A 25,584-nucleotide genomic window follows, 5' to 3' on the forward strand; every position below is an offset into this window, starting at 1 on the left:
TCATTCCTCCACCAGGCAGGACTGAGCTTCCAAATATGGAACCCAGTGTCCTCCATGTAATGAAGCATTGCAGACACGCTTTCTCAGTGAACATTCACAGCACCCTTACTGTCCGGTGCTGCTAGGTCCATAAATTGTGCCATTATACGTGCCCATGTATTCAGCACAAACATTCAGTCTGCACACTGAAGATTTTCTATACTGTACCAGGCTGCGCTGTTTGCAAAAACACACTGCTAGCACACATGCTCACCATGTGCGTGCTCCACAACACTTCAACCTTCATGTACTGTACTTCATGCAAGCACACATGCACTTTGCATGTACCTTCATTGCAAATGACTGCACAGTACTACATATTTCATGTCATGTATTCCTTGCAGGCATACATACACTCAGCAAATGCACTAATCCTACATGTTCTACATAGTACTGCCCTATCACAGTTCTGTACCCTTTCCAGGCACAAATACATCCAGGACAGAGTCACTAATCCTGCTCTGTGCAACAGACCAGATCTACCTGATGTTTGCCAAGGGTGAGCTAAGCACTCAGCAGTGGAAACTTTAAAAAGGTGTGTGAGCCTGTAGGCTTCACTCCACTGTCACAGGGTAAAAAGGTCCTGTTCACTCTATGTATTCCTCCACCCCCTTCGCTTGTGTTGCTTAACTCTTGATGAAGGTGGTAACCTTCCACTACTATGAAGACAGTGCTTTGAGCGTTGCTCCAGGTCCAACAAGACAGCAATCCATGAGATAGGCTTATGTCATGGTGGACACGTATGAGTCGTTTATCTATGACAAACAAATAGCATTAGGGTTTCCAGACAACAGTACAGTTGGGCACTCAGTGCAGGTGTACATGTCCTTAGCAATCCAAAGGACATTGTCATGCCAAACCCCACTATTAACCCCCATAATTGTCCTTTCAACTACTATAACCACAACAACAAATAATATACCACACTAACCGTTCTATTGCTATTTGGTGCACCAGTGTTTCACAGCATATTCATTCCGCATACCTAGTTTTAAACATGGTGCAACCGGCTGAATTCCAGAAGAGACACAGCACAAATGCAACAACCCAAAAATATGGTTAGGAACATATTCAATGAGTTGTGCACGTATACCATGCTTCAACAAGTAACTTCAAATACTCATTACTTTCAACACCACAACACAAATGCCACTGAAAAAGATGTTGATAGCACCCTGCAAGATTCCAACCATCAGGGAAAAGAGGAAACACAAATGCAATAGTAACACATCCGGACACAGTGCTACAAGTAATAAGCCATTGAGGTGCTCAGGGATACATCTCTTTACAGCTTCCACCCTCCTATCTCACAGGCAACCCCAGCCAAGAGCAGTGCCACAACTACCCTAGATGGAAGGGGAGATCAGGAAACAGCAGGTATACCCACATCCTGGGACAGCTGACTAAGAGAGAAAGGAGTCACTAGACTGGGGTCTGTGTTACTTATAAAAATAGAAGTCAGAACCACACAGAGCCCAATCCTTAAAGGAGAACATAGAATACTTGGAACCATCTGGAGTCCTCTGATTGCAGCTATAAGATGGATGCATATTCCGGCATCCTCTCACATAGTCACTATGATCTATTACAGCAAACCCACCAGACCCATTCACACTCACTGAAGTCTGCTTAGATTTAGAGTGGGCAGATGTTGTGGACACAAAACTGCTAATACAAAAGGGAATAGCTACAGTAGTAGAAGCAGGAAGCAAGAGTTGCTACCTACTGAAGTGGCCTGCACAAAGTGTTCACGGCTACTGTTAGAATGGCTTCCTCCAACAGTATCAGATGATTGGTTGCAAGGTGATACAAAGAAACACCATTTTTCTCAATTCAGATTTACAAAGCCACATAAGGGGCGATTTGCACTGCCTTACTTGTCTTTGTAAAGAAATCTAACCCAACACATTTGATTACGCCGTGTTACGTTACCTTTTGAGCTGGTAGGCGTTCCATGGGTGGAGCATGGGTATTCTGTCCATCATCCCAAGAGTTTGACCCAATTTCCAGATCTGCAGAAGTTTGTACAACTGGGATTGCACCAAATTGGTACGCCTCCACGGGGATGGCGTAATAAGACGGAAAATCGTTTTTTCTTCTCATTATTTAATCTTTGGAATTGTATCCCTTCCTGTACAAAAACAATATTGCCTGTAACACAGACACCCTTGCAACATGGCACAAGGTTGCCTGCGTTGGCATTAGGCACACAGTGCTCCAGTGCTAGGAGGGAGCAAAAGTGTGCCATATCTAAATAGATATGGCACATTTATGCTCTCTCCGTTTCACGCAAACCAGTGCATCAACTTTGCTTGCTGCCCTGCATTGTGTGAAAAATTAGTAAATATTCCCTTGGGGACGTGTTTAAGTGAGGAGGTTCCAGAGAGCTTTGACTCTGTGTGGATGCCACTTAATGCTCTAAATATAGGGCTCCAATGGTTTTTACCAGCTCTAAGGTCATCAACAAAACGGCATTGTAAAGGAGCAGCAGGCAGACAACTGCACTAATGCTACACAGTGACCACAAAGACAACAGGCGCAAAGCCAACACTGTAGGACACCAAAGGTCTGTTTTTCCTTTCCAATATGCTAGTTACACATTGTTCCCAGCGCATAGCTCTCAAGAGTCTCATATTTGAAACACTCAATACGCTTTTTGCCGTAAATATTCACTCACTCAAATGTATTTTGCAAGGAAAGTTCGAACTGGACCAAAAGTTCAAATTCAGTACAATTGCAGCAGGTAGAGAGTTGCAATAACAACTTCGCTCCAGGCAAATACCTCTGTACTAACAGCATCATTCCCTAGGCTTTCCCTCTTTGTCATTGGTGGTTTGCAGGAATGCCAGCGAGCCAGCCCCCTTCTTTTCTCTAACATTCCTCTATTCCCTCTTTTTTGCCTGCTCGTGCCAGCTGCAGTTACCTGGGGACGTTGGGGACAGTGTCGGAGGCGCCAGCAGTGGCCTTCTGCCTTCAAAAACCGGCCTTCAAGGGCTCTAACCCACCGGTGAAGTGCCTGATGGAATAAACAGGCAGTCTGACCTTGCTAATGTGCTCTGAATGTCAGGTCTGATGTGCTGAGTACGGTTACCTCTAAGGACCATGTTTATACTTTTTTAGTGAAACTTTTGACGCACAATCGGCGCAAACCGTGCACCATATTCAAACTTTGACGGCCGAGCCCGCAAATGCCAAAATTCCGCAGTGTGCGTCATTTTCTGGATGCGGGAAACCCCCTTGCGTTAATGACATGCAAGGTAGGCGTTCCCGTCCAAAAAGTGACTTAAACTCCTGTGCACCTTATTTATGCTACCGTACAAAAAAGACGCATGGAGGGGAGGCGGAGGCGGAAAATGACGCACAGCCAGATTCATGTCAAATAATAACGCCTGGGTCAGGGCAGGTGTTAAAATGGGGCAAACACACCTGTACTTAATGAAAACACACAGAAGCAACAGCAGAGCTCCAAAAGGAAGACATGGAGGTGCTTTTCATCCAGCATGCACGCAGACGCAGAGCACGGGACCAACAACAGCAGCTTCCACAACACCAGCAGGGACCCCAAAGGCAATGCAGAAGGCAGGAGAGGATATTCCTCACCAGGACAACCCTTCTGGAACTCCGCCTACAAGACATCACACCCCGCCACATCAGCTTCTCCAACACACAGCATAAGCAGCAGGAGACAAAACAGGGGTTTTACCAAATTAATGGCTTCCCACATGTGCTTGGTGCCATTGACTGCACACATGTACGCCTTGTGCCACCTGCTGAAACCGTATATCTATACCACAACAGGAAGCACACACACTCCATTAATGTGCAGGCCATTGTCGATCACCGGGGTTTGATCACCAACATCATGGCAAAGTATCCTGGGAGTGTACATGATTCATTTAGCTTTCGTCACTGCACCATCAATCAACACTTCCAGGATGGATGATATAAAAATGGCCCACTTGTTGGTAAGTACAGAAACCCAGTTATATACACACTGCACAGCAACCCTCTAGGACACACAACACAAACACCACAACATCAACACGTGGACAGGAAGACAATGAGGTAGTGACACCACTAGGCATTTTTGATATCCTCCCCCAATGGGATACACACCTAGGGACAAATGACAGTTCCAAATAACAACAGATGCCACTCCACAGACACAAGGGGACAATTTAAAACACCACAATGACAAAGACATGGCCCCAACTGGCAGTACAATTTGGTAGATTAATCTTTCAATATCATATCAATAACACTCAATCAAACACTCTTTCAACCAATAAGTACTGTGTAATGGGTGTGTAATGTGTTTTGCTGCAGGTCAAACACCATGACACACATAGCATGATGATGACTACAATGAAGGTCACATGCAATCATTGAGGCTGCACCAATATCTCACATCACTCCTGCTCTCACATTGCCCACTACCAATAAGCAAGTGGACTGTGTGAAGAACACATATTGATGGAACAATATTGAAAGTGCACATTCCTACACATACGCATTGCGACAAATTAACACACACACAACAGATGTACAGACCTTCTGAAACTCAAAATGACAGCCTCACAATCAAGTTAGCCATCTGAACTAGAACATGTTCAGTAGTATAGGTACACGTTACAACCTGACTCGACTTGGCAAGGGCAGAGAAATAGGTCTGGAGTGAACTTGTCACACATGGGAAATTAGTGCATAGTCAATTGTCAACACGTCAGTGCTGACAACGTACGGAGATGTGTTGTACATTGTCACCTTGCCAAATCTAAGGGTCTCACTGATAGTTAAATATTTCTATTGCATATGTGAAATTGGATGGGATGTCCTAGGTATGTAGATGCAACTGTGTTACCACCACTGTGGAATTGAATCTGTGCATGGAAGTATCATCTCACCCCAAGTTAAGACACAGGAACACCTATTTCACATGACACAATGCAAGGGAGTACACACTGTACTGCAACTCAACAAAAATACTACAGACATCCAGTCAACAGCCAAACACCCGTTCAGATAAGGAAACAACCCAATGCTGATGGTACATCCTAGAAGCCTAGGATTCCACACAATAACACAAACACTGATGAGTCACAGACAACACAAGAGAACAACTGCAATGCAAAGTGATAATTATGGTGCAAGGTACATCAACATATTCTCACTCATTTTCTCTTTCAGCTTATCAGGGGTATGGGATCCAGCCATGGATCATGACCCCATTGCAAACCCAAGCACTGCAGCAGAGCGTACCTATAATGAGGCACATAGGAGGACATGCACCATAGTCGAGAGGACCTTTGGCATCCTGAAGTCAAGATTCAGGTGCCTCGACATCACCAGAGGCAGCCTCCTATACTCACCAGAAATGGTGTGCAAAATAATTTTGACCTGTGCCATCCTGCACAACATGTGTGTAAGAAGGAACATTCCCCTGAATGAACCCGGCCCACAAATGCCTGAAGAGGAGGAAGAGGGGGATGCTGTCCCTCAACATGAGGGGGACCATCCAAACACAGCTGCAGGATTGCGTCGGAGACAACATATTGTCCAAAATATCTTTTAACTCTACTCATCCATCACCACTGTCTTACCATATGTCAATAAACACCTCTACTATTCACTATATCATGGTCTGGAAAATCATTTTTGCATAACATTATCTCTAACTATCAGAATCAGAGTGTAGCCTCATGGAGCATTGCTGAACTACAGATTAGGACACAGAAAAATCCACATCACATTTGATGGGTATGAATGTACAGCCAACTTCACACACACTGTAATTGACATATATCCTGTCCATTTCACATTTGAAGGGCAAGAGCAGAGGACCACACCTATTTCACACACACACATGTTGGCAACATGGTTCATTGCAGCATCTGGCACACAACTAAGACACCATCAGTCAATAAGGGAAAAAAATGCCTCTTACATGAGGCAGTGGATGTGCTATTGCATTGGTGACAAGAAGGTATGGCCAGACCCTTGACAGCAGTAAGTCTTACATCACCTATCTTTGCAAGGACTATGGGGGTCAGTTGTACAGCCAACTTCACACACACTGTAATTGACATATATCCTGTCCATTTCACATTTGAAGGGCAAGAGCAGAGGACCACACCTATTTCACACACACACATGTTGGCAACATGGTTCATTGCAGCATCTGGCACACAACTAAGACACCATCAGTCAATAAGGGAAAAAAATGCCTCTTACATGAGGCAGTGGATGTGCTATTGCATTGGTGACAAGAAGTTATGGCCAGACCCTTGACAGCAGTAAGTCTTACATCGCCTATCTTTGCAAGGACTATGGGGGTCATTCCGACCCCGGCGGGCGGCGGGCGATCTTCAAAAGTCAAATGACCGCGGGGACCATTCTAACTTTCCCGCTGGGCCGGCGGGCGATCTTCAAAAGATCACCCGCCGGCCCAGCGGGAAAGCCCCAGCAAAGATGAAGCCGGCTCCGAATGGAGCCAGCGGATTTGCTGGGGTGCGACGGGTGCAGTTGCACCCGTCGCGATTTTCAGTGTCTGCCAAGCAGACACTGAAGATCTTAATGGGGCCCCCAGGGGCCCCACGACACCCGTTCCCGCCAGCCTCTTCCTTGCGGTGTAAACCGCCAGGAACAGGCTGGCGGGAAGGGGGTCGGAATCCCCATGGCGGCGCTGCATGCAGCGCCGCCATGGAGGATTCCCCCAGCCGGGGGAAATCCGGCGGGAAACCGCCGGACCTGGCTGGGCGACCGCGGCTTCACAGCTGCGGTCGGAATACCTGATGTAGCACCGCCAGCCTGTTGGCGGTGCTACCTCTGGCCTCCACCCTGGCGGTCTATGACCGCCAGGGTCGTAATGAGGCCCTATGTGTGACAAGATTTCCATATAAGCAGCAAATTGATAGCACAAGTGCCCCAGGTAGGACTAGCATTGCTCACATGACATCCCCTGCACATGGCAGCCAATGTCCTAAGTCCAGCCACACCCATGTTCCCTGTCTCAGCCCACCCTTCTTCAGAGGTCCTTGGAATGGGAATATGTGTACCCAGATAATCCCTCCTCTACACACACCCAGACTCACAATGTTATTCCAGTGTGCTTCCCTCTTTAGTATGGTATGCCATAGTCATTGTACTTCTGTCTGCATGGACGTCAGGTTAAATAATGCACTGCCTTGTAGTCTGTAGGACCTGTACTCACCTGTACATTGCTTCCTATGTGAAAGGTACTGTTGGCCCTTTGAACTTGAATCTCACCTACAGGACTTGTGAGAGACTGATGCTGCACACATGTGCGAGCACCTCCATGGAGACCAGCTATTTGACCATGCACAGCCCTTCCAGCTGCCTGGAACAGCATAGAAGCTGCCATTTTATCTATAACACTGTTATGCATTGCCGTAAAAATCAGCTTTGTAACACAGCCCTTGGGTTAATGTGCTATGTTCCAACACACATGAGAAACACAGTTTTCAGTTTCCACAGTGTTGTTCCACCTTTGACCAGTCTCAGTCTGACCACTGTGTACTTACCTTGTTAAATATTTGGATCCTGATTGACCCTGCATCCTGGTAGCCAGACTGGTACCTGTCTTTGCGTTACCCTAAAGGTTCCTTGTGGCTACATTTGTATCATAGTTGCTTTCCCAACCCTCACTTTCCTCCTGGGGTATTGTGTCAGGTGGGTCTACAATGCATACTCAAATACATTGTATAGCATAATCAGTTTATTTATCGTACCATGGGGGGGAACTTGTCTCCAAATAGCCGAATCATGGCCTATCCCTTGTCTGGGTTTCATGTATGCATGAGTGACAAATAGTGACAGTGTACAATGGCTGTATGCATGGATTGGGTATGGTGCCTCCAGCATAACAAACAACGTCAGATAATGTGCATGAAATGTCTCCCCATGTTAGGACCCTGACAGTCCACACGCTGATTCACATTGCTCCCAACATATTGACGGGGCTTGCGTGGTGAATAGCTGTGAGATTAATCAGCACAGAGGCACTGATGTTCCCAGATGCAGTGGTAATTTTAGAGGCCAACCTGTATACAAATGTTGTGAGGACACCTGCTGGTATAAGAATCCTGAGACATTAACTTTGTCAGCACACCAAGGTTGCCCTGTTGTCAGTCTCATAACACATCTGCAGTGACAGAGCTGGACTATCCCCATGTGTGTTCTCAATTCCTCATTGGCTTTCCTTCTATTGATCTGCGAAGGATACTTAGTAGATACAGGAAATGGCTCCACAGACACATGACTAGACTTGCACGTAACTGTGACAACATAGACCCCAATAATGATACAGGCTAAACATTGGCCCACACACATGAACCAGACACCTCTGTGCATTTTACCACTGGAAATATGTGAACAAGTGCTGCTTGGTCTGCTGATCCTCCACTGCCACAGGAGAGACATGGCTCATTTATATGACTCCAACTGTGGCGTAACATTACATTTGTATATTATATTTGGGACACGGTGTCACAAACATGGTACCCACATAGCATTATCCCATGCCTGACTCATGGTGGGTAAACAAACAAGTGCCTAGGAAGTAATATCCAACATTCCAGGACATGTGATGGCGAAGTCTTGGAACATTGCCATGAACAACCATCTGCTATCTGTCCTGTGCATGCTTTGTCATTGGTGGTGCTTATGTTCCAAAAAACCTAGGAAGTGCACACAGCACTACGTGTATGACTAACACATGTCCTCTCTCATTTCCACACTGAATAGCATCTGAGGGTTGGACACATTCCATCCACATGCATACAAGAAGATTTGCAAAAATGCATCTTGTGATGGTCACACAGTGGGACAACAACAATAGTAGTAGCCAAATCACACACATTGACCCATAGGCACTGAGTTACTGTATTGAGTTGGCTCGCCTTGCTATCCTGTTGTGACGCAAAACATGCCCAAACTGGGTAACACCTAATTGTATCCCACACGTTTGGCCATCTATTGCGTCAGTGAAGAGTGCAAATCCGGTACAACAAGTAGAGGATCATGGTCCGCAGTAGTATGATCTGTCACATGTGACCATACACCGTAGTGCCCAATGTGGGTGCAATCAGCCTATTTCTGTATTGTCACAACTGTCATGTACTATTACAAACGAGAAATGACCCAAACCCAGTTAAAGCAGAAATGTTGCTGCATATGCGTAAAAAAAGACGCACATGTGTCAACAAATGACGCATATGTGTCAAAATATGACGCACATTGCCATGAAAAATCCATTGGCCCTGAGCGGTAATTCCCACACTGTACTCCCTGAAATTGGTTAAGCATGAAAATATGGATGCGGGGTTATTTCTAAGCATGTGCGTAAAAAAAAATGACGCACAGACTGTAAGCGTCATAATATTTTGACGCATAACAATAAAAACGCACCGCATTTGAGGAAGGAAGTGATGTAATAGGATATCCTGTTTACAAAATTGGTACAGTGGGTGTACTATCACTTTCACTTTGCAGTCTGTGATATTTCCTGACTGTGTGGCTGTGTTTTGACTTGTCCCTCTGTGCATTTTGTGAATTTGTCTCCAGTGTGGTCTTTAAATTGTCTTTTTGTGTTTCATAACTGTCTGTGGTTCCTGTCTTAGTGTTTTTTTGGTCATTTGTGGTGTCAACAGTTCTCTTTTTTGTGTTGGGAGTCTGTTGTGGGTGGTGTTAGTTTGGGTATAGTTGGGCTGTGTTCTTAGTTATTTTGCATTTCCCTGTCCTACTTTCCCTCTATTCTCCTCTGTACCCCTTTATACCCTTTTTTTTTGGTGCAAGCATGTTGGGTAGGCCTCATCTTGGCAGGATGGGAGAGGAGGAGCTGGGTGGGTTTATTTGGCTGGTGTGCCACTTCCTACCCTTAATGATAGAGGCAGGTGTTCGTGTGATACAAGGCTATCACATAGAGGCAAGGAGGCTCCGGTGGGCAAAGGTGTTGTACCATCTCAAGAGAATCTACAACACACCGCGCAATGACCACCAGCTGAAGCACCGCTGGGCTGACCTTGTTGCCAGGGAGCAAGACCTGCTGGACCACTTGGGGATTGTGATTGGTGGCCCTGTTGGTGAGTAAAAATCAGAGTAATGTGCATATTTAAATGCTCTGTAGTGACAGTAGCTGATTTGTTCATATGCTGCAGGCAATGTTTTTGAACATGTGGAATGCTAGTTAAACATACAGGGGCATATTTCTACTTTATTAGCACCACAATTGCGACATGTTTTTAAGCAAAAGCGGCGCAAACTTACAAAATACAATAGTATTTTGTAAGTTTGCACCACCTTTGTGTCAAAAAGCAGCACAAAAGTGGTGCAAAAAAAAGTATAAATATGGGCCACAGTTGCTCGTGAGGTATACAATATTTCCTACACATTACCGTCATTTGTTGACGCAACAGCTAGACTAACTTTCAAAACACAACAGGAGCCTGTAAATTAGTGCTGGCTCCACGTCAATTGATGATGCCAATGTGGATCTAACATATGTTTCATGCATGGTCTGTGAGTGTATCAGGAAACATATGTTTGAAATCCAGATATTTTCAAGAAAGAATGTGTCCCTCAGTTTTTTGGAGACATGTCTGAACTGGATTCTGACACATACGTAACAAGTTATAGCTGACCTCAGGTAACATCTAAGACTGATATTTGAAGTTTGTAGTGCCACATTTAAATTAGGGATGGTTGGCAAAAGGTATGCACACAGGTTCATATCTCTATGGTTGGTGCAACTTACCATAGCTGTGGTACATCAAATGAAGAAAATGATACAAATTGAGGGCTAACAACTGTCCCTGGCCCTCTGTACATTGTACCTGTGTGTCTTAAATTGGTCTTAGTCGCAATGTCTGGGTGACTGGCATTGCAGTCCTCACGGAAAGTGGCTTGGCATGTCTCTCATGGATACACATGATGAGATGAATACACTCCATGAATTAGTCTGCTAACTAATGAAGGAGCATGTTTGCCACCACATGATACTTAGGGCCACTGCATGTGTGCAGATATGTGTGTCTCACTCACTGGAGTCCCTGGGTCTGTACATGTTCGCAGTGGTATGTAGGATGCAGTATCATCGAGTCTGAGAGGCTTGACTTTCTGAGTTAATATTACACATAGGGGGTCATTCTGACCCCGGCGGGCGGCGGGAGCCGCCCGCCTGGAGGGAACCGCCAAATGACCGCACCGCGGTCAAAAGACCGCGGCGGCCATTCTGGCTTTCCCGCTGGGCCGGCGGGCGACCGCCAGAAGGTCGCCCGCCGGCCCAGCGGGAAACTCCCCTCAACAATGAAGCCGGCTCCGAATGGAGCCGGCGGAGTTGTAGGGGTGCGACGGGTGCAGTGGCACCCGTCGCGATTTTCAGTGTCTGCATGGCAGACACTGAAAATCATTATGGGGCCCTGTTAGGGGGCTCCTGCACTGCCCATGCCAGTGGCATGGGCAGTGCAGGGGCCCCCAGGGGCCCCACGACACCCGTTCCCGCCATCCTGTTCCTGGTGGTAAAAACCGCCAGGAACAGGATGGCGGGAAGGGGGTCGGAATCCCCATGGCGGCGCTGCAAGCAGTGCCGCCATGGAGGATTCCCTGGGCCAGGGGTAAACCGGCGGGAAACCGCCGGTTGCCCTTTTCTGAGAATGGCCCAGGAAGCACCGCCAGCCTGTTGGCGGTGCTTCCGCGGTCCCCGGCCTCGGAATGACCCCCATAGTGTTTGTATTTGGAAGTGTTGTACAGTGCACAGACATTGAGCACATTTCTCCCTTCCATGCCTTTCAGGTGGACCTGCACCCTACACTATTGGAGAGGTGGCTCGATTTGCGGACCCAGACATCTCCAGTAAGTGTTGATATTTCTGTTCTGTGTTGTGTTTGCTGATGATGTCATCACATTCTCTCCCCAAAAAATCTGGTCATATCCATGGGGATTCATCTTTCAGACTTCTGCAGTGTGGACTTTATGGAATGAAACCTAATACTTTCCTCTGGTCTTTTTGCATACACTTCTTAAAATTCTATCTAATTATGCAAAGATATGTTGGCAGTATGGTCATGTACTTGCTGATATGGAGTTGAGATTTGGACTCCATTATTTGGAAGAATAAAGGATTTACCCCCAGTATATTTTCCAGAGAGTATGTTCCCTTAGATTGGGGGTAAACGGTATTAACACCATTCTTGCCCTGGCACCTTTTTCTCTCTCTGCTACTTACTTCAGTTCTAAAGTAGGTATTTCTATTGAACTTAGGGCATCATTTACAAGGCCCCAGCACCACATAGTGTCACCCGAGCGTACTTTTTGTTTACGCTCTGGTGGCGCAGTGTGCCGGACCATATTTACAAGGCCACACAAAACCACCTTGCATGGCTTTTCATGGCTTGTAAATATGCCCCCCTTTCACGCATAACTCTGCATGAAAGGGGCATTCCATGGGTGTTGACGTGGGTGTTCCCACAAAACATCAATGAAACCTGATGGAATCTGATGCATTTCCAGATTTACCAGGCTGAGAATGCGTCAGATTCCCACGCCACCTCAGGGGGAGCATTACAGTGGTGCGAAGGGGAGAAATAACATTTATCCCTGTTTTTCCTCTATGTGTGCTTTCTGCAGCACACATAGAAAGAGGAAAACACTATTAATGATTGTTTATGTGCAGCAAGGTTTTCCTTTCCTGCACATAAACAATCATCCCTGCAACGCAGGCACTATGGCGCAAGAGTGCCTGCATTGGCGCTAGGCACCCTTGCACCATGGGGCAAGAGTGCCTGCATTGGGGCTAGGCACCCTTGCACCATGGGGCAAGAGTGCCTGCATTGGCGCTAGGCACCCTTGCACCATGACGCAAGAGTGCCTGCATTGGCGCTAGGCACCCTTGCACCATGGGGCAAGAGTGCCTGCATTGGCGCTAGGCACCCTTGCACCATGGGGCAAGAGTGCCTGCCTTGGTGCTAGGCACCTTTGCACTATGGCGCAAGAGTGCCTGCATTGGTGCTAGGCAGCAGTTTATGCACCAGCGCAGAGGAAAGCACAGGGATGCGTTGTATTTCTGCAAATACAACACATCCCTGTAATTTCAAAATGACCCGGCGCGGTGCAGCAAGCTGGCTTGCAGCGCAACGCTGCATCATTTCCATGTAAAGGAGGCCCTTGGTGTTTGGTGGAACACTGCAATGTCATAGTGCTTTAAAAAAAAAAAACGTTCAGCTATGTTGCATAGCAGCTGCACTGCAGTACAACATGGCAAAAAACATTGACAAAAGCCAATAGCTCTCCTAGATAGGAGCTAGTGGATTTGCCAATGCTAGTTGGTAAAGTAAATACATGTCCCAATTTTTGAAGAGGGTCGGGCAAACTCGTATATGACAGTGTAGCGCATGTTTTCACCAGCCCTCACATTGAATGTGTTAGTGTTCAGTTTTTGAAATGGAAAGAAACTTTTTTTGTTTTATTATATGTAGCTGTTTTTAATAGGTTTGTAGATTATGTCCATGTGCGCTCAGGTCTCGCGTGTTGTCACTGTAATACTTCAACATCCAGGGTTAGTGGCAGAGTTTAGTCCTACACCTGTGTTTAGGACTGTTTTTGTTTCTAAGAAACCAGTCATGCACCCTTTGAAGGCGCTTGTTTAAACTGGTCGCAAAAGTACCAGTGTAAAGTAAAATATGAATAAGGAAACTGTGGTGAACAAAGGAAGGTATAGGGACCAAGGACGGTACTAGGCATAGGCAGTGTGGGCAGCAGCACAGGGCCCCAGTCCTGCTCAAAACTAGGTCTAGGGGCCCCTACACCGGAGCACTGCCTTTAAAAATGTCGCAGTGTCAGGAAGCCCAGGGGGCAGCAGTGGTACAGTGCTGAGACACCCAAGAGAGGAGGCCTCTAGGCGGCAATAGATTGAAAGGGCTCCAGAAATCTAATTGCTGCATCTGCAAGACAACAGAAATTCGATGGGTACTTGGAGTGCCATTAGGTGTGAAATGAGCCTGGCACTGTAAGAGCGAAAAACAGAGTGTCCTTCAAGGCTCATATTAAAAGAAATGATCATGTCTCATCACCAAGTGGCATTACTCACCTAGGATGGAGAAAAGAAAAGAGGGGGTGAGGGAGAAGAGGAGCAGTGCACAGAAGCATAAGTGTGAGTCTGGGAGAGAGCTGACGTGAAAGGGACAGCATGTAGAGATGGGGGAGCCAACGAATCAGCAGGAAGGGTGTGTAGGATTCATCAAAATTCAAAAAAGCATATTTCTTTAACAAGTAGGAGTGTTTTACCTGAGTATATCATATTATGTCACTGTATTGAGATGGATTTAGTAAAAGTGGGAGTTTTTTTAAAAATGAACCGAGAAACATTTATGGCCCTGCCCTGATGATAATTGTATTAATGAACTAAGTGTAGGGCCACTGGAATCATTTGTCAAGAAACAACCAAATCATGCAGCAGGGTTTATTATCTTATGCAGCAAGAAAAATAAAATCATGTGGCATAATGCAGCACATATGATAGTATTACCTCATCATTTTGTCATTTTTTCCATGTTATTAATACCTGGGCAAAAGATTCATCGCATTAGTACTCGTTTGACACCCAAATATAGTCATAAGTAACAGAAACATGACCACTCAACCTTTGTGTAGGGCTTTCCACCTCACAGCAACACGTGCTGCTACATTTTTACTAACCTTTGATCCCTATGAGCTAGAAAAAAAATTATGTATTTGTTAAAAGCTGCAGAATATGAGGCCGATGAATTGGGTGGTAAAAGTGGTCTATCCATAATTATGCTGAAAACACAGTGACTACAAAATCGCATAACTCCACTGGTCCTGACTAAGTGGCATGTCAGGGTTCATGTACTCTGTATGTGGCCTAGAGTCTTATTAGACAAAGAGCAAAGTTATAGTCTTTTACATCAAACACAAGAGGAGTCTGTACAATTAACACCCTGAATATGTGTATTTGAACGTGCTGTGATGTGCGATAACGAAGAACATGGAGTTTGGTGAAATAAGATATTTATCTAGGGTCACACAATTTGGTCACACTTGAAAGCCAGGATTGATCCTAGACGTTCCAGTTTTTAACTGTGCAATTCAGCCACTGGATGAGTATCCCTTTCTTAGAGAGCAAGACTAGAGCATGGGTGACAGGCAGGGTCTACATTGTATTTTTGCCAGTTTTCTATAGCACAAACATTGGCCATGGGCATAACAGTACTTCACAACAGACAAAGACACTGGGGGGCATATTTATACTCTGTCTGCGCCGAATGTGCGTCAAAAATTTTGACGCACATTCAGCGCAAACCTTGCCCCATATTTAAACTTTAACGCCCGAGCCCGCAGACGTCAAAATCCCGCAGTGTGCATCAGTTTTTGGATGTGGCAACCCGCCTTGCATTAATCATATGCAAGGTAGGCGTTCCCGTCCAAAAAATGACTTAAACGGGCGTGCGTCGTATTTATGCTTTCAGGCAAAAGTGACACACGGCCGGGAGGCGGAGCTGGAAAATGACGCACAGCCCGATTTGCGTAAAAAATTAACGCCTGGGTCAGGGCAGGCGTTAAAATGGGGCAAACACACCTGTATTCAGTCAGAACACACAGAAGCAACAGCAGAGCAGCAAAAGGGAGACATGGAGGTGCTTCTCATCCAGCGTACAAGCAGACGCAGACGCAGAGCCCAGTAGCAACAACAGCAGCTACCACAACAACTCAGCAGGGACCCCAAAGGCAGCGCAGAAGGCAGGAGAGGATATTCCGCACCAGAACAACCCTTCATGGCCTCAGGGAACATGACATCATCCAGAGGTACAGGTTGAATTGGCAGGTCATTCAGCAGCTGCAGCGCAACATTGAGCCACAGTTGGCACCCACCTTGCTGACACCCCGCACCATCCCAACAGAAACCAAGCTGCTTGCCGTACTTCATATGCTGGCAAGTGGCTCTTTTCAAACAACTGGTGCCCTGGTTGCTGGAATACCACAGCCATCATTCTCTGCCTTTTTGCCTAAAGTACTGGATGCCATCATTGGACTCACACCCGGCACATCTGCTTCCCTAACACACTGCAGAAGCAGCAGAAAACAAAACAGGGTTCTACCTCATTAGTGGCTTCCCACATGTCCTTGGTGCAATCGACTGCACACATGTACGCCTTGTGCCACCTGCTGCAACTGAACACCTCTACCGCAACAGGAAGCACACACATTCCATCAATGTGCAGGCCATTGTCGATCACCAAGGATTGATCACCAACATAGTCGCAAAATATCCTGGGAGTGTCCATGACTCATTCATCTTCCGTCACAGCACCATCAATCAACACTTCCAGGATGGACAGTATAGCAATGGACTACTTGTTGGTAAGTACAAAAACCTACTTATATACACACTGCACAGCAACCCTCTGGGACAAACAACACATACACCACAAAAGCAACATGTCGACAGGAACACACTGAGGTCGTGACATCACTAGCCATGTTTCATAGGTCACCATTGAACCTGTCACACATCTGAAATTAGTGTACAGTCTAATGTTAAGACGTCAATGATCACAATGTTTGGAGTGGGTTGCCTAATTGTCACCTTGCAAAATGTAAGTGTCTCAATTATGTTTACATTAATCCATTGCATAAGTCTAAAGGTATGGGATGTCCAGGGTACATTGATATGAACGTGTTAACAACACTGTCAAATTGAACCTGTGTATGGAACTATCATCTCACCGCCAGTGAAGACACAGGGACACCTGTATCACAAGTCACAATGCTAGGGAGGGCACACTGTACTGCAAATCCCAAAACATACTGCTGACAACCGGTCAGCAGCCAAACACTTGTTCAGCCATGGAAACAACACAATGCAGATGGTACATCCTACAAGCCTAGGATGCAACACAATAACACAAAAAAGTCACAGACAACACAAGACACCTACTGCCATGCAAGGTGATTTCAATGGGGCAAGCTACATCAACATGATCCCATTCATTTTCTCTTTCAGCTGATCAGGGGTATGGGAAGCAGCCATGGATTATGACACCATTTGGCAACCCAAGCACTGCAGCAGAGCGTGCCCACAATGACACACATAGGAGGACACGCAGCATAGTCGAGAGGACCTTTGGTAATCCTCAAGTTCAGATTCAGGTGCCTCGACATCACTGGTGGTAGCCTCCTAAATTCCCCTGAAATGGTCTGTAAGATCATTCTAACATGTGCCATCCTGCACAACATTTGCATAAGAAGGAACATTCCTTCTTGGAACCAGAGCCACACATGCCTGAAGAGGAGGAAGAGGAGGATGATGGCCTGCAACATGAGGGGGAACAACAGAACATGGCTGCTGGATTGCGTAGGCGCCAACATATCGTGAACAATTTCTTTTAAAAATAATCACCATCACCACTTTATTATCTAATGTAAATAAACACCGATAATAATCACCATATCATGGTCTGGCTAATCATTTTTGCACACCTTTATCTCTAACTATCAGAATAAGAGTGTTGCCTCATGGAGCATTGCTGATATACTGATCAGGACACAGAAAATCCCAGAGCAATTGTGATGCGTATCATACAACGGTCACATACACACACACTGTAAATGACATATATCCTGTACATTTCACCTTTGAAGGGCAATAGCAGAGGACCACACCTATTTCACACATACATGTTGGCAACATGGTTCATCGCAGCATATGGCACACAACTAAGACACCATCACTCAATAAGGGGAAAACAAGCCTCATACATGAGGCAGTTGATGTGCTATTGCATCGGTAACAGGAATGTATGACCAGACCCTTGACAGCAGTAAGTCCAACTGCATCCAATCTTTGCATGGACTATCTGTGACTAGAGTTCCATATAGGCAGAACATAGACAGCACAAGTACCACACCTATGACAAGCATTGCGCACATGACATTCCAAGTACATGTCAGCCCATTTCCTCACTCCTGACACACCCATGCACCTGGTCACAACCCACCTGTCTGAAGAGGTCCCTGGAATGGTAATATGTGTACCCCGATATTCCCTCCTCTACACACACAGACTAACAATAGTAATCCAGTGTGCTACACCCTTTCCTATGGTATACCATTGTCATAGTACATCTGACTGCATGGACGTCAGGCCAATTAATACACTGGCTTGTAGTTTCTAAGCCCTGTTAACACCTGTAGATTGCTTCCCGTGTGAAAGGTACTGTTGGCCATTTGAATGCAAATCTCACCTACAGGACTTGTGATAAACTGATGCAGAACACACCTGTGAGCACCTTCATGCACACCACCCATTTCAACATGCACTGCCCCTGCTGATGCCTGGAACAGCATAGAAGTTGCCATTTTGTCAAATACACCATTATGCATTGCTAGTTATTAAGCCGTGTAACACAGCCCTTGGGTTCATGTGTCACCTTTAAAAACACAGGACATACACAGTTTTACAGGTCAACTGTCTTGTTCCTCCTCCAACCAGTCTTAGTCAGACCACTGATTATGTAACTTGTGAAATTGCTGGATCCTGATTGACCCTGCCTCCTCTCAGCCTGACTGGCACCTGTCTGTGCGTTACCCTAAAGATTCCCTGTGGCTACATATGTACCGCTCCTGCTTTACCAAACCTCTCATTCCTCAGAGGGTATTTTGTCATGTGCTTCATCAATGCATACCCGAATACATTGTGTAGCATCATCTGCCTTTTAATTGAACCATATTTGTTAAATTGTCTTTGAATACCAAAATCAGGGCCCATCCCTTGTCTGGGTCTCAGGTATGCATGAACGACAAAGTGTGACAGTGTCCCAGGGCTGTATGCAGGGATTGGGTACGGTGCCTCCAGCAGAACCAGCAATCTCTGATAATGTCCATGAAAAGTCCACACATGTTAGGACCCTGACAGTTCGCACACTGAATCACATTGCTCACAACATATTGATGGGCCGTGCGTGGTGAATAGCTGCGAGAATAATCAGCACAGAGGCTATGATGTTCCCAGATGCAGTGGGAATTTCAGAGGCCAACCTGTGTACAAATGTTGTTATGACACCTGCCTGAACATGACACCTGAGACATTATCTCACTCAGCACACCAAGGTTGCCCTGTTGACAGTCTCATTACACGTCTTCAGTGACAGGGTGTGACCATCCCCATGTAGGTTCTCATGTCCTCATTGACTTTACTCACATTGATCTCCGAAGTATACTCAATAGATACAGGAATAGATGCCACTGACTCATGATGAGACCTGGACGTAACTGTGACAACATACACCCCTAAAAATATACAGGATCAACATTGGACCACACACATGAACAAGACAGCTCTGTTCAATTGATCACTGGAAAATTGTGGACACGTGCTGCCTCATCTGCTTGTCCACCACAGCCACTGGAGAGTTGTGGCTCAGTTATATGACCTCAACTGTGGCGTCATAATACATTTGTGGTTCACCTTTGGCTGTCTGGGCCAATTACATGGTACCCACTTCATCTATGCATGTGCCTGACTCACTGTGGGATTCACCAACAAGTGCCTAGGAAGCTGTTACCAAAGATCTAGGACATGGGATGGCAAAATTGTGGACCATTGACATGAACAAGCGTCTGCCATCTATCTGGTGCATGCTTTTCCATTTGTGGTGTCTACATTACCCAAAATCTTGGAAGTGAACACAAAGGATGTTGCTACATGTATGACTAACACATGTCCTCTCTCATTTCCACAATGACTTGCATCTAAGGTTTGGACACATTGACTTCACATTCATACAAGCATATTTGTAATAATACATCTTGTGATGCACACACACTGGGTCAACAACTACATTAATAGCCACTGCACACACATTGAGCCATAGGCATTGACGTATTGTACTCATGTGCGTCACCTTGCTATCCTCTCCTGATGCCAAACATGCCCAAATTGTGCAATACATATATGTAGGCCACACATATGGCCATCTAGTGTGTCAGCCAAGCGTCAAAATCCTGTTAAGGAAGTAGCGGGTCATGGTCCGCTGCAGTATGATGTCTCACATGTGAACATGCATCATCAACACCAAAGTGGGTGCAATCAGCCTATCTCAGTTGTGTCCCAAATGTAACATAACATTAAAATGAAAAAAATCCCCAAAACCAGTTCATGCCCTGAAATGTTGACGTTTTCAGTGTTATGCCTCATATTTTTTTCACCAATACAGATTGTGCGTCATATTTTTTGACGCACAGGAGTGAAAATTAGGCCGCATCCAAATAATAAAGACTATTTACTATTATTTGGATGCAGCCTAATTTTCACTCCTGTGCATCGAAAAATATGACGCACAATCAGTATGCGTGAAAAAATATGACGCAAAACTATAAAAACTGCAGTAATTTTATGCAGGAAGTGATGTAATAGGATATCCTGTTTTCAGAATATGTACAGTGGGTGTACTTTCACTTTCACTTTGCAGTCTATGAATCTTCTAGCCTGTGTCTCTGTGTTCAGAGTGTTGTCCAGTGATTTTGTGCTTTGGTGTCCTGTGTGCTATCTTACTTGTTACTTTGTGAAATAAATATTGTTGTTGTATACTGTCTGAGTGTGTTTTGTTTACAACTGTCCGGTATTGTAGTGTATTTGTTGTTTGTGGTAGTCTATTGTGGGTAGTGCTAGTTTGGGGATAGTTGGGCTCTTTTAGTTGTTAAGTTTACTTCTTTTTTTGTACTCCTACTTTCCCCCTTTTCTCCTTTCTTCTTCTTTATCCCCTATTCCCCATTTCAGTGCTGAGATGTTGGGTAGGCCACGTCTTGGCAGGGTGGGTGAGGAGGAGCCTGGGGGGGTTTATTTGGCTGGTGTGCCATTTCCTCCCACTCATGATCGAGGCAGGGGGCAGGGTGATACAGGGGTATCACACTGAGGTGTGAAGAATCCGGTGGGGAAAGGTGCTGCATCACTTGCAGCGTGTATATGGGAGCCAGAGGAATGACCACCAGCTGAAGCACCGCTGGGCTGACCTCATCACCAGGGAGCAAGATCTGCTGGACCACCTGAGAATAGTGATTGGTGGCCCTGTTGATGAGTGCAAATCATGTAAATCTGTACAATTAAAAGCTCTGTAGTGACATCATATGGTTTGTACAATATCTGCCAGCTAAGTTGCTGACTGTGTGGAATGCTGCAGAAACATACAGGGTCATTCATGGACTATGTGAAGGACCACAATTGGTAGCTGTCAGGAAGCACATGCTCTGCAAACTTACAGAATACTTTTGCTTAATGTAATTTGGTGCTGCCTTTGTCTCAGACAGCAACACAAAATAGGAGCCAATCATGTCTATATAGGTTACATTTGCCAGTGAAGTATAGATTTACTAAAATATTGGCAAACTTTGTTAACGCAATAGCTAGGCTGACTTTAGAAACACTACATGATGCAGAAAATGAGTGCTGGCTTCACGTCAATTGATGATAGCAAAGTGGCCCAGACATATGTCTCATGTGTGTCTGGTGAGTGTGTAAGGAAAGCGTTTTTGGAAGTTCTATGAATGTTAGGGATTATTGTGGTCCTTCATCTTTTTGGATACATGTCAGATCTGGATTTGAAAACAGTGGGAAAAGGTGTAAGGTGCCCTCAGCTAACATCTTAGACTGGTATTTGGAGTTTGTTGTGCCACATTCCAATTAGGGATGGCAGTCCAAAGGTATACACATGGGTTCATATTTCTATGTTTGGTGGTCAAATCACCATTGCTGGGCCACATCAAATGAAGAAACTGTAACAACATGAGGGCTTACAAAAGTCCCTGCCCCTCTGTACATTGTACCTATGTGTCATAAATGTGTCATGGCCACATAGGCTGTTTGACTGGTAATGCAGTCCTCAAGTAACCAGGCTTTGGATGTCTCTCTTGGATGCACATGATGAGATGATTACACACCATTGTTATTTCTGCTCACTAATGAAGGAGCATGTTTGCCACCACATGATAGTTAGGGCCACTGCATGTGTGCAGATATGTGTGTAACTGTCACAGGAGACCCATGCTATGTACATGTTGGCCGTGATATATCAGATGCAGTATCATCATGTCTGAATGGCTTTCATTACTTATGTCATCTTACACATTGTTTCTGTCTTTGAAATTGTTGGTCAGTGCACAGATTCTGAGCACATTTCTTCCTTCCATGCCTTACAGGTGGACCAGCAACCTACACTGTGGAAGAGGTGGCTACATTTGAGGACCCCAACCACTCCAGTAAGTGTTGATATGTCTGTTATGTGTTGCGTTTGCTGGTGATGTATGATGGACTCCTGTGTGTTGAACACATAGCAAGGTGTGGTGCGCTGGCCAATCATTTGTCTTGTTCCATGAGTGGGATTTCAGTTTCTCACCATTTTTGAGTTGGCCAATGCTTATCCTATTGTATTATCTTTGGATTGTAGGTCATTTCTGTAGGCCCCGCAATGAGAACTGGGGTGAGTCATGTGGATAACACTTGTATCAACAAGAGTCGCACAGGAACTCATCTCAGATTTAGTCTGCCTGTCAGACCCACATTTTCCCAGATTGGGACTGCAAATCGCTTTCCAACTGACTTCTGCTTTCCTATTCACCAAAGTACTTATTAAAATGTAGGTTGAACTTCCTAGCAGCATGTAGTTCCACATGTAGTGCTACAAGTATGTGGCACTTGAGTGCAATGGCCTAGGTGTGCATGCAAATCATGATCATGGGTGTTCTTAAAACTCTGTGTCTGTTGTAAGTCATGCCTTACTGGAAGTATATGATGTGGACAAAGGTCTGCATTTCCTGACATGTGTGGCGCTAGGATTGATCAAGGGTTTGCTGTCTCCTAATTGTTGATAGACCATCCCTGTGGTGTGTGTGTAGATCCAAGCACATGTCGAGCTTTCTATAGACTCCAGGGTGTCCATGTTGTTTGGAATTGTTAGTTGTTTCTCCACCCCCCAACCCTCAAACACAGGCATGGGTTTGTGAATAGGGTACCTAGGACTGATGCTACCAATATGTTACACATACATGTGAATAAGTGAATGTTTGGTCAGAACCTAGTATACACACTCAGGTATGGCACATGATTACTATACTAGCAAGTCCAATTACAACTTACGGACCATGTGGCTTTAGATTTCCATCCCGTACACTGACATCTGTAGCCCAGGCATTGGCGGAGGATGTGCAGCATGATTGTTAGCTGACAACTGGACAAACTCAGATGCCAAGTTAATGCCAGTTGTTACCCATCTTGTAGGGTTTGGATGTGCTATGTGTGATATGACCTTTGTAGGCTGGCCTGCCATGTACTTCCTCAGGGACATTCAATGATCTGTATGGTGATATGAGCTGTTACAAGTACAGTAGATGTACTGTCTGATTTACTTCTTGTGCCATTTCATACAATGCAGTTCCTAATGTAAATTGTTTGCCTTTGTCTTCACAGCTGCAAATATGACACCCATCCAGGTCCGTGAGTCCCAGAGCCGGGCTATGAGGTACCAACATATCCTGCTGGTAGAGTCGGGGATCAGACGAATGGCCCGAAGATACTGGAATGAACGGGCCTCCAGAGCATGGAGGGCTTTCCGACAGGGTGGCCCTACTTTGCCCACCACAGCCACCACCAGCACAACCACCACTTCCACACAGGTGGCACCACCCACAGCTGGGACTGCTGTCCCAACGTCTGCAGTTACTCCAGGCCCCAGCAGTGGAACACCTGCAGGGCAGCCCACAGGCATTGGCTCTACACGCCCACACACATCCTCCGCCAGTACCCAGACTGCCCCAGCTGCTACAGTTGATCCTGCAGCTTTTCAGGCAATGGAACGTAAAATGGACTGTGAGCTACGGAAAATCAGTCACCTGCAGCGTGATGTTCAACATATGAACAGGCGTGTGCGGTCCATAAAGCGGACCCTCGGGAGGGCCAACCTCTAGACTTTTGGATATGGACATGATTCCCTCCCCTCCCTCCTCTTTCCTTGTTCTCATACTTAGTGGGCTTAGGGGGCTTAGTGTTAGGTTAGTATAGGCTGTTAGCTTAGTTAGTGTTAGTGGGTGGGGGTCTTGGATCTTTCTATTTTTACTTATTAAGTGTGGGGGTGGGTGGCTGGCTGGCTATGTTGGGGTTCTTGTGTGTTTAAAAAAATATATATATATATATAAAAAAAAATATATATATATATATATCTGTTTAGGATAGTATAGTATGTGTTTAGGTTAGTATCTGTTGTCCTCCATGTGTCCCGTCTCATAAGGGGGGGTGGGTTGATGTTTAGAACATTTCGTTACATGTGATAAGTAAGTTTATTTTAGGTTAGTTAGGGACAGTTGTGGGTAATGAGTAGTTAGGGTAGATTAGGGTAGGTAAGACTTTCCCCTCAGTTTCCTCTTCTGTGATTACGGTTTAATAAATATATAGTGAGCCCTTTACAGTATGTGTTAAATGCTTGTTGATCAGGGCCTTGGCATTAGTGTACATGAATTTTGTTCTATTTCATTTGTGTCCTATGCTACAAACAAATCCCAACTGAGCTGTAAGATTGGCAGCTACCCCACAGCTACCTTGCAAAGATTCCACCATTCGTTGCAACCACCAATCCCAGTTAATATGGATCCCAACGTGTTTTTGTCAATAAGTATGTTTTCAAAGTCACAAACAGTGCTTCCAGATTTGGTATTGGGGGAACTGTTTTAGGTCTGACTGCAGTGTGATGTTCAAGGACACACTTATAAGGTGAGTTGTCGTAAACACTCTTGTAGTATCGTCTTCATGACTCACGTATATAATTTGTGACACTGTTTAGCATGATTACCTATTTGTATGTAAATTCAGACATCTTCATTCATGCAGTTTTTGGAGTGTTTGCTTAGATTTGAGTGCACTGTTATATGTGTTAGTATTGCATGGTGACAACATTTTGCTGCCACCATTTGATAACTTAGATATCCCTTGAGGAAGCATTATTCAGTCCAACACAGCATGATGGTGTATGGTTTCTCACTTCATCAGATATTACCCTCAGGAAGGGCAGAGTATGATGCAATCCTGGCCAGTGTGCAAATTTATCAGACTACATAATTTCAGAACAGTTGTATTGACAAGCTACGTTATTTGACAGGAGGCACATTTCAGTTATCTACTGCACAGTTTATGTGTCACATTACACAGAGACAAAGTGGTTGTGTAAGTGCTATTTATTGAAAAGTGCTGTAGTGGTATATGTACATTGTCCATGATTGTGAGTCCACTGTAGTGACATCTCCCATTGTGATCCTACACAAGTGGTAAAGGAAAATGCTTTTGACATGCTGGGGTGATGTGTCAGACAGTGCAGAGGGACAGGATTTGCCAATGAGTAAGAGAGAGACAAGCACTGGGCAGGATGACAAGATAGACAGTGGTTTGCAGAACAGTCATTAAGTAGAGTTGTTGTAAGACTGGCATGTTACAAAGCGCTGGACCTTGGTAATAGTTGGCCATGTGGCAGGGAC

Source organism: Pleurodeles waltl, chromosome 2_1 (assembly GCF_031143425.1).
Source record: "Pleurodeles waltl isolate 20211129_DDA chromosome 2_1, aPleWal1.hap1.20221129, whole genome shotgun sequence".
NCBI classification, from domain to species: Eukaryota; Metazoa; Chordata; class Amphibia; order Caudata; family Salamandridae; genus Pleurodeles; species Pleurodeles waltl.